Here is a 15,611-nt window from a genome sequence, read left to right as displayed (position 1 = left end):
GACAAATTAAAAACTTCTTTATTTCACTAATAATGTCACTCATCACAGGAGCTGGGCAGTTACACTTTGACAATTCAGATGTAAATCCTGGGTTGCCTATGAGTATTCATGACAAAGGCATATTTATCATTTAAAACAAAAGGACATGACTTCTTGGTGTTCATATCAAAGACCAGTGATGGATGAGGCCATGCTAATCAAAAGACGGGCTAGAAAGAACACAGATGTTTGCTACTTTGATTAAGAAAAGACTATTTATTCCCTCCCCTAAAACCTCCCCAATATGGACATTTCAGATGGTTTTAAATGTATAATTTTAAATAGATATCTAAGAGTTTAAAATTCTCAGTTATAGCTCTTACAATATCATTTTTTCCAACCACAAATTATGGAGATTCTCGAAACCAAGAAAAGATCCACCTACTAGAAAGTACTAGTTCCTCAGTGTAACCCACAGAGACATTTCCACAATTGGTACTGTCCTGAATTATTATTTTCAATCCAGAAAAATAAAGAGAAAAAAGTCTATCATCTCAAATTTTATAAATAGCACAACTGTAAAATGGAATCATTGTTAGGAATTAAATAGAAAACAAGGTTTAAGACATTTTTGTCATTTTTGTTTCTGGCCACTGTGTTGGTGATTTCCATTCCAATTGCTTTTCCAGTTGAAAAGCATTAAAAAATAGTTGTTTGGCTAGGCGTGGTAGCTCACACCTGTTATCCCAGCACTTTGGGAGGCTGAGGTAGGAGGATCACCTGAGGTCAGGAGATTGAGATCATCCTGGCTAACATGGTGAAACCCCGTCTCTACTAAAATAGAAAAAATTAGCCAGACGTGGTGGCACGTGCCTGTAGTCCCAGCTACTCGGGAGGCTGAGGCAGGGGAATTGCTTGTACCTGGGAGGTGCACGTTGCAGTGAGCTGAGATTGTGCCACTGCACTCCAGTCTGGTGACAGGGCAACACTTCATCTTCAGAAAAAAAAAAATTGTTCACATTTTAAGGCTATTTAAAACCTTAAAGGCAATTATTTCTGGTGATTTTAGCATTCATTACCATTTTGGATGAGAGAGACCAAAAAAAAGGGTGGCATTTAAAAAAAAAAAAAAAAGGAAGAAAAAAAAAGCAAAGATATTTAGAGGTGGAGCTATCGATAGCACTTCCTCCCATTCCTCTGATGAAGAGCTATCATCAGGGCTGGCTAATAGAAATCCAATTTACAAGGCCCTGCTCATTTGAGTGCCTTTCAAGATGCAGAGGATTGGTAACCCTTCAGACCCGCAAACAAATGTCTGCTCTTCCAGGGCAGAACTATTTTAATGTTGGTTACTGGGAAGTCATCACTGTAAGGTCACCTTGAAGAACTGTAAATGGTTGGGGGGGTGGGAGAAGCCCACTTCTAAGTCATCTGTTTCCTGCCAATTTTCCTTGTCACTTTTTCAATTCCAGTGAAGCACACTTGTTGATAAGCTTTTAATAGAGTGATGCATGACAAAAAACAAAAAAACAAAAACAATCCCTCCCTCCACATACAAAGCCATATGAGGGGAAAGAACTACCTGCGTATTATAAGAATATTTGGGAGCTTTGTTTTTCCTTTTGGTAGGATCATCTTCCTCTCAAAATCAAGGAGACACCAAAGTCATACAGTAATTCTTAGCATGCATATAATCTGTGCTTCTTGTATGGAAAATTTGTGTCATATTAAATGTGTCGCTGGTGTTAGACCAACAAGTGTATTCCATCTTACGATACTGAGTTGTATCTACACATGTACCAGGGTCTACTTTTTACCAGCCAAAGTATTATGTGTCCTACTTATAATAGGTATGTTCTCTTTTTAAAATATATACCTACTTCTCACAGAAAGAGTTAAGAGTTGGATATGTCAGAGGGCTCAACACTCAATATATTAAGAGGTATTTATAGAATAACAAAAATGTTTCACCTTTTGGCCCTTTTATGAAAAATTTACTGGATGCCTAATATATTTAATATTCAGTAGCATGTGAGAATAATTTTTATGCAACTCTGATAGTTAGAAAGATAGATAACTCAATTATTAGATCATCTATCAAAATATTCAGATGTATAAGAGGCTACTAAAAAGATTGATGACTGAGAAAGTCCACTGATTCTCTAGCCATCATATTCATGCATTTGGCCAGACAACATTTTTCGCTGCCTTCACAAGCAAGCTTCATTACCCATCACTCCACTGAAAAGAGTTTATTATGAGGCTGCCATCTTGGCAAGACTATTATTTAGATGATAAATGCTGAGGGGGAAAAAATGTGTCTCCTTTTTTTTTTTTTTTAAGAAAAAAGATGAGCTTTTCTGACAGATAAAACAAACAGCATCTACATTTCTAATTAACTTAAATTTGGCAGATACAAATATGGGTCAGTTAAAGCTATGATGTTATCTTCTGTCTGAATTTTACCCTTAATTTGTAAAATGTAAATTAACTAATTAGAAGAAAAACAGCATGATTAGTGACAAAAATGCTTCAGCTGGGTCTTTGCTTCCTGACATTTATGATCAACTATAATGAATTATTGCTTTCTAAAATAATTGATAGAATGTATTTTTTTCTCACCACAATGTAAGAAATTTTACTAAGAATCTATAAAAGAAGGCCAGGAACCTGGCAAAACAACAGAACTTTGTTTTGTGCTTTCGGAGGGAAAGATATATATAGAATGCCATTATATTAGAAACAACTGGGTAAATTTATGTCTGTGTAGCTAGAGGTGAATTTAGAGGAAAGATATGTATAGACATCAAGTTGCTAACAAATCCCGTTAAAAAGATTGTTTCATATATAGAAAAAAAATGTCTTATACTGGGCTCTACTACAGTTTATGCTGTACTCAGGACTTAACACCCTCTCTGTCATTTCAAATGGATTTGCTGTATACTCAAGCAATTAGTGAGAATAGTGCTGAGTGGTGGGTTGCAATGTTAGATGGAGAATGGTTAGAAACAAGAAACTATCTGCCCACTTGAGTTTCAGCAGGGAAACCTGTCATTGTTAAGTAACATTAATCCATGTAATAGTTAAGTGAAAAGCAGTTTTCAACTATTCCTATGTAGATAAAGGTTCTACAATGAGAAGTACATCTACAATGTCAGACATAAATGTCAATTAAAAGTTACACAAAATCCTGAACAGAAAGGTGTGTGGGGGTGGCCACGCTTGGCACAGTGGAGTGTGTGGGACTAGGCCCTGGGCAAGCAGAGCAGGATGGGGGGCTGTCAGTTCTCATAGCACACAATCTAAGAGGTCTGATCTGAATGAGGAATACCAGAAAATTGGAACTGAAGCTGAGTGGTAATGTAGACAGAAGCTGAATGTGCTCAGCTGGTAGAGGCCATTAGTTCCCAGTGACATGACACCATTTGAAATGGTGGAGAAAATAGGAAGAGAAAATAGGAATAGGGGTTACTGAAAAGTGCAGTGATATGAGTAAAACAGGTGAAGGGTTAAAACAAATACTTCAAAATTTCACTCCTAATTTTGGGTATGCCATTAAAATATTTACCTTGGACAAAAGTATCTTAATTTCATTTAGTAGACAGTTATCACATTTGGAAACAATACCACTGAAATACTTGAATACTCCTTTTTCCAATATTATGACAAATATGTAAACTTTCCACACTTTGCAAAGTGCAATCTAAATGCTCGGAGAATATTATTGCACTTATTTTATATTTACTAGCTGTGGAGACAGCATGAAAATCTTCCTGAATAGCTGCTTCTCATTAAAAAGAGTATTTTTTAAAAAGCACTTAGGTTATTACTTTTATATTTATAGAAATTCATTAATAGTACACATTTTTCTTCCTATCTCCATGCCACCATGATATACTAAATTAAAAAATAATATGGATAACCAGTCAAAGCCCTGCTTCACAGTAGATAAATCTTAATCTAACATAGAACATCAATTTATACACGGCAGAAAATCCTCATGATAGTTCTCTTGCCTCCAACTAACTCTTCAACCTTTTAACACATTATGTACACAAGAGATAATCAATTTATCTACAGTTTACCTTTATGTACATTAATCTTGCACTTCAGAAGTAATCCTCAAACTTCTGAATTCCAATAAATTGATTTCTATCAAAAAGATAGACTATAAAACATAAGATAGCATACAGACCTCCTCATTTGTTTAGTTTTTCTCTTTCCAGCTATTAACAATCTCCATTCACATTTGTTATTTTGAAAAACTAATTTTATTTTTTAATTAAAAGCATTAATAGTTCCAAGTAAGGGTTTCAGCTTCATGGTAACTGGAAAAAAAAGAGGCAAGAGAAATGTAAAAAGCAATCATTTATATCTATTTAAATTATTTAATATTTCTGTGCTGAGGGCAGCATTTTGTGTTTGAGGAGTGTGTTTATCTGTGAAGGAGAAGGAAGGCAAGGAGAGAAATGCAATGAATGTCAGGTATCCTGACCAAACCTGAGTCCCTCAGTGTTGCAGGAAGGTCAGACCCTTTCAGCATTGTACTGTTGTGTCAAAATACGTCAACAAGCCATCACATTGCAGGAAGAAGAATGACCTTTCAGTTCTTTATGTTTGGGCTGCCGAAGGAGCTTTGGATGTGGGGTATGCATGAATGGTTTTCCTAGCTGCTTGACAAATGCAACTCCCAAGGTTTCTTTCAAGTGTGATTGTTAAAAGAACTAGGTTCGTACATTTTGGTACAACTTTCTAAACCCACATAACTCATGGTAGAAACTGATGTAAGGTTAACTGTCAATACCCTGAATAATCAGATTCAGTGCAAACAGACTAAAATTACTTTATAAATGTTCAAATGCAAGAGATGAAGGGTGGGAGTCGGTACATTTAGAAATAATTTAATTTGCTATGAGTCATAATTACTGTTAATCAGTTCTCTAAACTTTATTATGATGTCATGTCACAAGTGTCTTCTTTCCCTGTTTATAAGAGGCATTTTTCTATTCTCTCCCTCTGAGAAAAACCACTTAATCTCTTTCTACCATGGATGATCCCTAAATCAAACTATCTCTGACCCATCACTCAGATTCCTATCCCACAGCCCAGTTGCCTTTGGACATCTCTAAACATCCCAACTGAAGTTATCGCTAACCTACATTATTTTCTATTCCCAATTCTTTAATAGCATCATTATTTTGCCAACACCACTATTAAAATCTCAAAGTTATCTCTATTCTAAACCACTTAATACAGCAACACTTTTACTGATGTATTGAATGTCGGCATTACTTGACAAATTCTGTGAATCCTGTCTTTATAATCTCTACAAGTCTATATGGTCCCCTTCCATTTCCACTACTACCACTATAATTTGGGAATTAATGGATTATTTCAATATGGATGACTAATAGCAATGGTGTCCCTGTTTCCAAATTCTTGTTTCTATTCAATCTAAGCACTGCTACCAGAATATCTATCCTAAAGTTAGGTCCTGATTATATCACTCTTCTATTCAAAAAACTCCACTGGCTTTCTAGCTCTGTGACCTTAATTTGGGCACTTAACCTCTTCATAGCTCAACTTTCTCATATGAAATACAGATAAAATACTAGCATTTACCTCATAGGATTGTTATGTGGATTAGAGTGGAAAATACATGTAAGTGCTTAAACCAGCACCTTGAACATAATTGGTGTTCAATGTTAGCTATTATTATGATCTATGTACATGTTTGTTTCCCTATTAGTTTGAATTAAATTCACTGAAGGCAAGATTAAGTTTTGCTCACCTTTGTATGCTCTGAAATACATAATATGCTATTTCTACATAGAAGTAACTTATTCAACATCAGCTAAATTTAACTGTATATCTATGCCACTACTGATGGGCCAGTTTGCTAGAACTTGTTGCATTAGGAATACGGCAGGCCAGGCATGGTGGCCCATGCCTATAGTCCCAGCACTTTGGGAGACAGAGGTGGGAAGATTGCCTGAGACCAGGAGTTCAAGGTTGCAGTGAGCTATGAGTGCACCACTTCATTCTAGCCTGGGTGACAAAGTGAAGCCTTGTCTCTAAAATAAAAAATAAATAAAAGAAATATGAAGCAGTAAAAAATACTACTTCACATTAAACCAATGAAAGGTAATTGGGGCTCATCAAATATTTTAATCTAGTGTTGAGTTCAATATGGCTTTATATACCTGCCATTAGCACACAACCAATGACTTCATTTTTAATACCTTCTTAATCAATATGGAGTACTCTTAAAATATTGCAGCTGGTCATCAAAGATGACTAAGATAGCCTCCTATTTATGAGTTGATGAGCTTTATGAATCCTTAAAAAAATCCTCTTTATTAAATAAAAAAATTGGCTTTAGTTTTTAACTTATGATCACTTGGAATGAAATACCAGCTATAAGACTAAATTTAAAATGGGAGGTGGTGGTAATGGTTAGCAAGCTGCTAGCAACAAATGAGAAGGAAACAGCAAAAGGGAATATATAAAGAGAAGCAGGAAAGGGTTAACAAGACAATTTGCTAGTACAATCCTATGTGAGAAAAGGTGACCAAAACACAAGAAATATCTCAATGTCAGGGATTCAGACAGAAAAGGAAGAAAATTAAGAGAATAGAATTCACACAGATCTTAAGAGTAGATTGGAAGAATGTAAGGGAGAGGGAAAACACACACACACACACAAGTGAATGTAATTGACTTGTGTTAATGAATAAAGGGAATTCATAGGAGAAATTTAATCTTTATAAGAATTTGACTTCCAGAGTCAATTAGAAATTAGAATGAAAGAATGTTTACCATTGCCATTATGTATCCATGAAGATTTCTGTTTTATGAGAAGAGTACGAGACATGTGAATTGCATTCATGACTCATTTTCCATATTCCACATATGTGAGAAGAGAATGAGCATAGGCAAACCAGGGCAATGTAGCCTCATCACTTATACATTATCCATTCCAGGAGATACCTGAATGATACCAAACATCAGAAGATGCTTGGAAATGGGAACATGTGTTCCTTAAAGGCAGAGGAAATGAAAAGGCATAGCTGCTGTGAACAGGGCTCTGTCTCACCAAAATATGGCCGGCTTTATTTTAATCCAAGAGGCATAAGAAGCCCTGAGTGCTACCAGTAGATAACCAAAGAAAGCTGCTGTCTAACAACCATATGCTTATTATAATCCTTGGCCTTGAACATATTAAAGACTTCCCTTTTGCTGGGCATAAAGTTGTAAATGAAAAATCCCACTCCAACTCTCAGAAGCCTGAAGGAAAGAGAGGTAGAATATATGGATGTCTGAGACAGAGAGACAGAGAGAGAGAGAGAGAGAGAGAGCTCAAAAGAAAGTAACCTGAAGGACTGCACAGTACTCTTCCATGATGACAATGAAGTCTATAAGTTAAATGGATTTAATAAAGATACAAAGGTTAAGATTACAAGGTTAATTTTAAGACAAACTGGTTTACACAAATCTGTTAAACTATGTGTTAAAATCATAATTGAAAGTCTCCTACTTGGAACCAAGTTAGAGTAACAAAGACGGGATTAGCTCTCTGTTCAAAGTTAAAAAACAAAATAGATGACATAACAGTTTTTAAACACTAGACATCAAGCAATGAAGAACTGTAATCCCAAAGTGATGGGATTACAAAGAGTGAGCCATTTGATTGGCCCAGCTTAATACAGTTTCCAAGCTGTGATGTCCAAATGGTGAGCCCAGGTGAAGCCCAGCAGTCTCCCTGAGTTGAGGAATTGTCGCTAGAAGAATGGGAAAGCCAAGGCAACTAGAGTTTAAAGGGCAGAATATCAGCAGGAGAAAGCTGCCCACAGAGAGAGAGAGAGAGAGAAATTCCAGGAACCTAAGAGGGTCTCCCTCAAGTATTCAGAAGAGTTCTGATAAGTGCATATATGTAAAGACATAGAAAACTTGAATGATGCAAACAACCAGTTTGACCTAATTGACATTTATAAGACATTCCAAACACAAAAGTGGAATAAAGTTTCAAGTGTACATAGAAAATTTACAGAGATAACCACAGTCTGAGCCATAACATAAATCTCAATACATTTAAAAGAAGTCAGATTTGTTCTCTGATCTCAATGGAATTAAATTAGAAACCAAACAGAAAGATAATCTGAAAATTTCTCAAATATTTCAAAACAAAACAGCATACTTCAAAATAAGTGTGGGTCAAAGAAGAAATCAAAAGTAGAAAGTATGTGGAACCAAATAAAAATGAAAATGCAATATGTAAATATTTGTGAGATACAGCCACAACAGTGCTCAGAAGTAAATTTATTGCATTAAAATGTCTATATTGGAATAGACAAATGGGACCTAATTAAACTAAAGAGCTTCTGCACAGCAAAAGAAACTACCATCAGAGTGAACAGGCAGCCTAAAGAATGGGAGAAACTTTTTGCAATCTACCCATCTGACAAAGGGCTAATACCCAGAATCTACAAAGAACTCAAACAAATTTACGAGAAAAAAACAACCTCATCAAAAAGTGGGCAAAGGATATGAACAGACATTTCTCAAAAGAAGACATCTATGTGGCCAACAGACACATGAAAAAATGCTCATCATCACTGGTCATCATAGAAATGCAAATCAAAACCACAATGAGATACCATCTCATGCCAGGTAGAATGGCAAGCATTAAAAAGTCAGGAAACAACAGATGCTGGAGAGGATGTGCAGAAATAGGAATGCTTTTACACTACTGGTGGAAGTGTAAATTAGTTCAACCATTGTGGAAGACAGTATGGCGATCCCTCAAGGATCTAGAACTGGAAATACCATTTGACCCAGCCATCCCATTACTGGGTATATACCCAAAGGGTTATAAATCATGCTACTATAAGGACACATGCACACGTATGTTTATTGCGGCACTATTCACAATAGCAAAAACTTGGAACCAACCCAAATGTCCATCAATGATAGACTGGATTAAGAAAATGTGGCACATATACACCATAGAATACTATGTAGCTACAAAGAAGGATGAGTTCATTTCCTTTGCAGGGACATGGATGAAACTGGAAACCATCATTCTCAGCAAACTATCACAAGGACAGAAAACCAAACACCACATATTCTCACCCATAGGTGGGAACTGAACAATGGGATCACTTGGACACAGGGTGGGGAATATCACACCCCGGGGCCTGTCATAGGGTGGGGGGAGAGAGGAGGGATAGCATTAGGAGAAATACCTAATATAAATGAAGAGTTGATGGGTGCAGCACACCAACATGGCACATGTATACCTGTGTATCAAACCTGCACGTTGTGCACGTGTACCCTAGAACTTAAAGTATAATTTAAAAAATAATAAATAAATAAATGAAAAATAATAAAATGTCTATATTGGAAAAAAATGAATTAAAATCAACAACTTCAGTTTTCCACCTTAGGAAACTAGAAAAAGAAGAGCAAACTAAACAGAAATTAATACACAAAAAGAAAATAATGTAAGATTAAACACCAATGAAAGAGAAAAAAGAAAACCAATATTTAAAAAAACAAAAAAACAACAAAAAAAAATGGTTCGTTTAGAAGAACAATAAAATGGATAAACCTCCAGGCAGATTGATCTGGAAAAGAAGACACAATTATCAATATCAGGAATTAGAAAGGAGACATAGCTACAGATATTGAAAGATAATAAGGGAATATTTTCAACAAGCTTATGCCAAAACATTCTGCAACTTAGATTAAATGGACAAACACTTTGAAAGACTCAAAGTGCCAAAGCTCATTCAAGAAAAAAAAAGACATAATCTGAATGTCTTATAACTACAAGAAACTGATTTTATAGTTAAAAATCTTTCACCAAAAATATACCACAGGCCCAGATGCTTTGACTGGGGCATCCCACCAAAAATTTAAGGAAGAAATAATAGCAATTCTGTGCCAACTTTTCAAAAAAATTAAAGAGGAGGGAATGCCTCCCAACTCATACTAAGAGGCCAGCATTACTCTAATACCAATACCAGATAAATACTTTAGAAGGAAAAATAAAACATGAACCTGTATCACTCATAAACATAGATGAGAAAATTCCTAACAGATTTTAACAAATCAAATCCAGCAAAATATAAAAAGTGTATTGCTTCATAATCAAATGGAGTTTATCTCAGGAAAGCAAGGTTGGTATAACATTAAAAAATCAATCAGTATTAATTCACTATATTGACTAATTTAAGAAACTTACATGATCATCACAATAGATGCAGAAATAGCATTTGACAAAAATCCAACACCAATTTTTGATAAAAAACTTCTAGCAAACTAGGACTAGAAGGGAGTTTCTTCAACCTGATAAAGGGCATCTACAAAAACCTACAGCTAACATAATTCTTTTGTATTTATTTTAGAGACAGAGTCTCACTCTACTGCCCAGGCTAGTGTGCAGTGGTATGATCATGGCTCACTGCAGCCTCCAATTCCTGGGCTCAAGTGATCCTCCCATCTCAGACTTCTGAGTAGCTAGGACTACAAGTGTGTACCACCATGCCTGGCTAATTTTTTTTTTAATAGAAACAGGGTCTCACTATGTTGCCCAGGCTGGTCTGGAGCCCCTGGCCTCAAGAGATTCTCCTGGATTGGTCTCTCAAAGTGCTGGGATTACAGGCATAAGTCACTTGTGCTCACCCCTAACATCATTCTTAATGGTGAAAGATCTAAAATCTTTCTTCTAAGATCAGCGGTGAGGCAAAAATGTCCATTCTTACCATTCACTTTTGTATGAAGCAAATGCAAAAAAAAAAAAAAAAGCATACAAATTGAAAGTGAAGTAAAATAGTCTTTATAAACAACATAGTTGTCTATGTAGAAAATCCTATCACTTCCACCAATGAGGTAAACTATTAATAAATGGGTTTTATTGCAGTATAGAAAATCAAAATACAAAATCAATTGTATTCCTCTATAGTAGCAATGAACAAATGGAAACAAAACTATCATTACTAATATTATTAAGAACTATAAAGTACTTACATAGCCATCATTCAATCAATACTTAGATATCAATCTACAAAAAATGTGAGATTTGTGCACTGAAAACTACAGAACAATTTCTGAGAAAAATGTTAAAAGACCTAAATAAATGGAGAGATGTCAGGTTCATGGATCAGAAGACTCAATATTATGAAGATGTTAATTCTTCCCAAATTGATCTGTAAATTCAATGTAATCCCAATCTAAATCCCAGCAGGTTTTTATAGGAATTAATAAGCTGACTCTAAAATTCATATGGTAAAAAACATCTTGAAGAGCAAAAAGTAACTTTGAAAAGAATAACAAAATTGGAGGACCTACTATCTGTTTTCAAAATTATAATGTTACAGTAATCAAAACAGTGTTGAATTGGTATAGAAAAACTGATGATGGAACAAATAGAGAATTCAGAAACAGGCCCATACCTATATGAACAACTGATTTTTGACAAATGTACAAAGGTAATTTAGGTGGAAAAAAGAGAGTCTTCTCAAAAATGGGTTCTGGAACCATTTCTACATGCAAGAAATTTATATCCAGAATACTAAAACATAAAATAAAAATGCCCTACCAAAACTCAATAATAATAAAACAACTCAATTAATTAATGAAGCAAAGATTTCAAGAGAAACTTTTTGAGAGAAAACAGGCAGCAAATAAACATATGAAAAGATTCTCAATATAATTTATCATTAGAAAAATGCAAATTAAAAATCACATTAACACATTTTTACACAACTATTAGAAAGCCTTGAGTTAAAAATACTGACCATACCAAGTGATGAGGAAGATGGGAAGCAGATGGAACTATCATAAGCTGCTGGTGGAAATATAAAATGGTATAACCACTTCAGAAAAGAGTTCAGTCATTTTGTAAAAAGGTAAAAATATTCCCACCCTATGTCCCAATCATTTCATTCCCAGGTATGAAATGATTACATTACATCTTTACTCAAGAGTAATGAAATCATGTTAATATTTTACAAAACTGTTCAGATCAGCTTTATTAGTAATAGCCAGAACTAAAAATAAGCCCAATGTCCATCAACAGATGAATGGATAAATAAACCGTGGAACAGTCATGCTACTTAATGCCTCTCAGCAATAAAAAGATGAACTATTGATACATTCAACATACATTATCCTGAAATAATTATGCTGAGTAAAAAAGGCTAGACAAAAAAAAGTACATGCTGCATAGTTCTATTTACATAAAATAGTAGAAGCAGCAAAGTAATCAACAGTCACAGAAAGCAGATCAGTGGTTACAGAGGTGCAGGGAGAATTGAAGGGATTAGGAAGGTGGATTATAAAGGGGCATCAGGAAACCTAGGGGTGGCAGGTATCCTCACTATCTCTATCATGGTAATAATTTTATAGGTTTATACAAAACATTAAATTGTACTCTTTAAATATGAGTTTATTCTGTGTCAGTTATACCTCAATAAAGTTGTTTTTTAAAATACGGAATATAGGCTCTTGAAGAACAGAGAACAAATGGTCCATTTTCTCCAACCACATGAAGGTGAGTATCTAAAACGTGTATGCTGGAGAGGGTTTCAGTTTTAGCTTAGCAAGCCCATTAACTGACAAAGTAGCCTCTTCCAACGTATTTACCACCTTGACAGACATGAAGCTGCCGGTGGAGTAGAAAGAGCACAGGTGTGGAGTTCACAAAGAGACCTGGGTTCAGGTGCTGCCTCTGCAGTTTACTGCTCACTTCTCACTGTTAACCCCTCAAAGGCAGGGGCTGAGTCCCTACTGACTAACACAGTGCCTATAAATGTTTGCTGACCTGGACCTGTATTTCTTCATAAAGCAACTATTTCATGGAGAGACTGTTTGGAAGCAGATAAGCTAAGAATGCTAGGGCTAGCTAGCAAGTCGAGGTTAGGTAAAGAAGAGTCTGACTTCAATGTTAGATACAGACTAACCTCATCATAGTTTTCAAACAGAACAACAACAACCAAAATCCCAGAGTCCAGGCTGCACTGCACACCAATTAAAATAGGGTAAAGCCAACATCAATATTTTAAAAACAACCCCCATGTGATTTTAACACACAGTAAACTTTGAGAACCATTAAGCTAGACTCCAAGCCTTTTTAGTATCAATTTTGATCTGATCTCCATTATTCTAGAATTAGCCTCGGAAATAGACTCTGTATTCTTGGGATCTTGACAATAACTGTGCTCCCAATATTGGTAAACTCTCATTTATTTTTCCCTCACCCTCTCTGGATGATCATAATGGTGTGTTTCCATTCTTAGAATGGCCACTCAATCCTTTGCTTGTTGGTTTGGTTTGGTGTAAGATTTCTAAGCTATACATGACTCAGATTAACTTTGTCACAGTGGGTGTCAACAGGAAGTCATCCTCTCAACAATTCTCTGGTCCCCTGGATTTGTGAAACTGGTCAATATACCCCTCTTGTAAAAATCTTACATATGCTTGAAAAGAGTAATCATTTGATGTCTTTCTAGCCAGAGAAACTATAATTCATTGACATTCCTTTATAGATCTGTTTTCTTTAAGTCATTCTAGTTTCTCAATAATTGTCTCCTTATTAAGAATATCACTCTAAAGGCCTAAGATAACATTTCTATTCTTTGCTCAGTTTTGTTAAAATCAATGAATGATGGCAGAAAATATGAATTCCTCACTTAGAAAAGTCTTGTTATTCACATTCAACATGCTGAAAAAATGATACTTATCCATTATAACCATTGTGAGAAGTCATTTTTCTCAAAGTACTCTATACACAGAAGACACTTCCCTCATCCTGATAAAATATTTTGAGGTTACTCCAGCTAGCAACAGTGTCAAGTATCTGTCTGGAACAATGGGACATCAATATCTCACAACCAACTCAATTTTAAGAGATGGAAAAAGCAAATTATATTTTACCTTTATCAAAGCCCTCTCCAGAGCATTTGCTAATTATTAGTCAATCTGTCACTTGTTGTTGCTACTTGATAGTACACAGCAGCAGTGCTGCTTCTGAGGCTGCTGTAATTAAAGGTTTGCAAGAGCGTCTATTGCTAAGGCACATACTCCAACTTAAGACAGATGTGATCAGCCTTGTTTTTAACAAGACCGAAATAACTGGAAATCTGTGATTTGGCTAATTGCAGGGTTCCTGAAAGTATCTTAATACAGGAAAAACTTCGACCATGCTCTGAAAAATATCTTCCTTAACTCTAACTGGTTGGCATTCCCATTCTAAATGCCTCTCCTCTCAAGCTATCACAAACCAGAGAAAGCAATTGAGTAAATTGCTTGCCAGACCATTGAGTAAATAACTGATCTTTAAAAAATACTTAGAGGTATGAACTAAAGTCAAATCAATTCTGTGGCAGAAGGTATTAGCTTAATATTGCCTTCAGGAGAGTAGACTCTCTGGAGCCAAAGGTTCAAAAATCTGACAGATAGAACTCAGCTCTTAATTGTTTCCGTGGTACATAAATGTGATCAAGACCATATGTCCTCTGGTGCTCATCTCCCCTCCTATCCTAACACCAGAACAAGAAATGGCTTTGAAAGATCTATGCACTTGCTTCCTTTAATACTGTCCTTTAGAGCCAATCAAGAGAGGTCCATGTCCTGCACCCAAGCTTTAGGTAACTCTGCTCTGGCCCCTGTCTAGTTATATCTGAATCCATGAAGTAAGAAGTTTATGGGGCCAAGGGAACATCCCCATCTGATACCTGTTCCCTCAACCAGTTTCTAGGCCACATTCTAGGTATCAGTGACCTCAGAACTTCCTGATCTTACAGCCCCAAGACCACTCCCAGGGCCTGGAGGGCCCTTTCTCTCAGGTTCATTCACCTGATAAGAGGGCAGACAACCAGAGTGTGCAACTCTGGCCTGAGAGCAGTGGTTTATGGGAATGTACATGGAGCTTGGATATGCAGGCTGGGCATATGCTTGACACCTTTCCAGGTGTAGGATGGAGCTGAGGGTGGGAAGAAAAGGAAGGCAGGCTGTGCAGTGGGAACACCTCTCCCTGCACTGACACACATAGCCTGGAAATCCAAGGAATCTATGTAAATCTAAACTTTCAGCTCTTCATGTAGAATAGAATATACTTTATTTAAGGTCTGTTAACTTAATATTTAGACACATAGTATATAAGGCTCCATTTGTACTCTTGCTCCAGGCCCAGCTTTATGCATGCCTTAAAGAAACTAGAGTTTATCCTCTGCTTAGAATTTTCACGGTATTCTATGTCAAATTTCAAATGAGAGAACTGTCTGAAGTTTTGGGAAAGCAACCGACCAACATAAGATTATGCATATTTATCTAAAAACCTTTATAAAGTGCATTTGTCATTTAGTTCTCAGTTATTTTCTGTTTTTAAAATCTTTATGTTAAATACATTTATGCTCTATTTCATGAAGTAGGACTGCAAGAGCCTATACATTTGAAAAGTGCATAAAAGTTTTTCAGAAAAATTAGGCATTTTCTTCACTATCCTTTGAGTTGAATTCTCAAAGAAAAAAATTTGATTGTACTATGGCTTAATGTCACAATGCCTGACAAATTCCTCAATGGCCGATTCAAAACATTATTGTCTGTCAGACATCAGTAAATACAATCAA

General features: G+C 35.8%; 1 protein-coding gene across 10 annotated transcripts in view; it reads right to left on the bottom strand.

Moving 5' to 3' along the window:
• CDIN1 (CDAN1 interacting nuclease 1) overlaps positions 1-15,611 on the bottom strand; it is a 274,755-nt gene that overhangs the window by 122,321 nt on the left and 136,823 nt on the right. The window lies entirely within an intron of this gene.

The sequence above is a fragment of the Pongo pygmaeus genome, chromosome 16 (genome assembly GCF_028885625.2).
Source record: "Pongo pygmaeus isolate AG05252 chromosome 16, NHGRI_mPonPyg2-v2.0_pri, whole genome shotgun sequence".
In the NCBI taxonomy this organism is placed as follows: Eukaryota; Metazoa; Chordata; class Mammalia; order Primates; family Hominidae; genus Pongo; species Pongo pygmaeus.
This window is presented reverse-complemented; position numbering and strand designations above follow the sequence as displayed.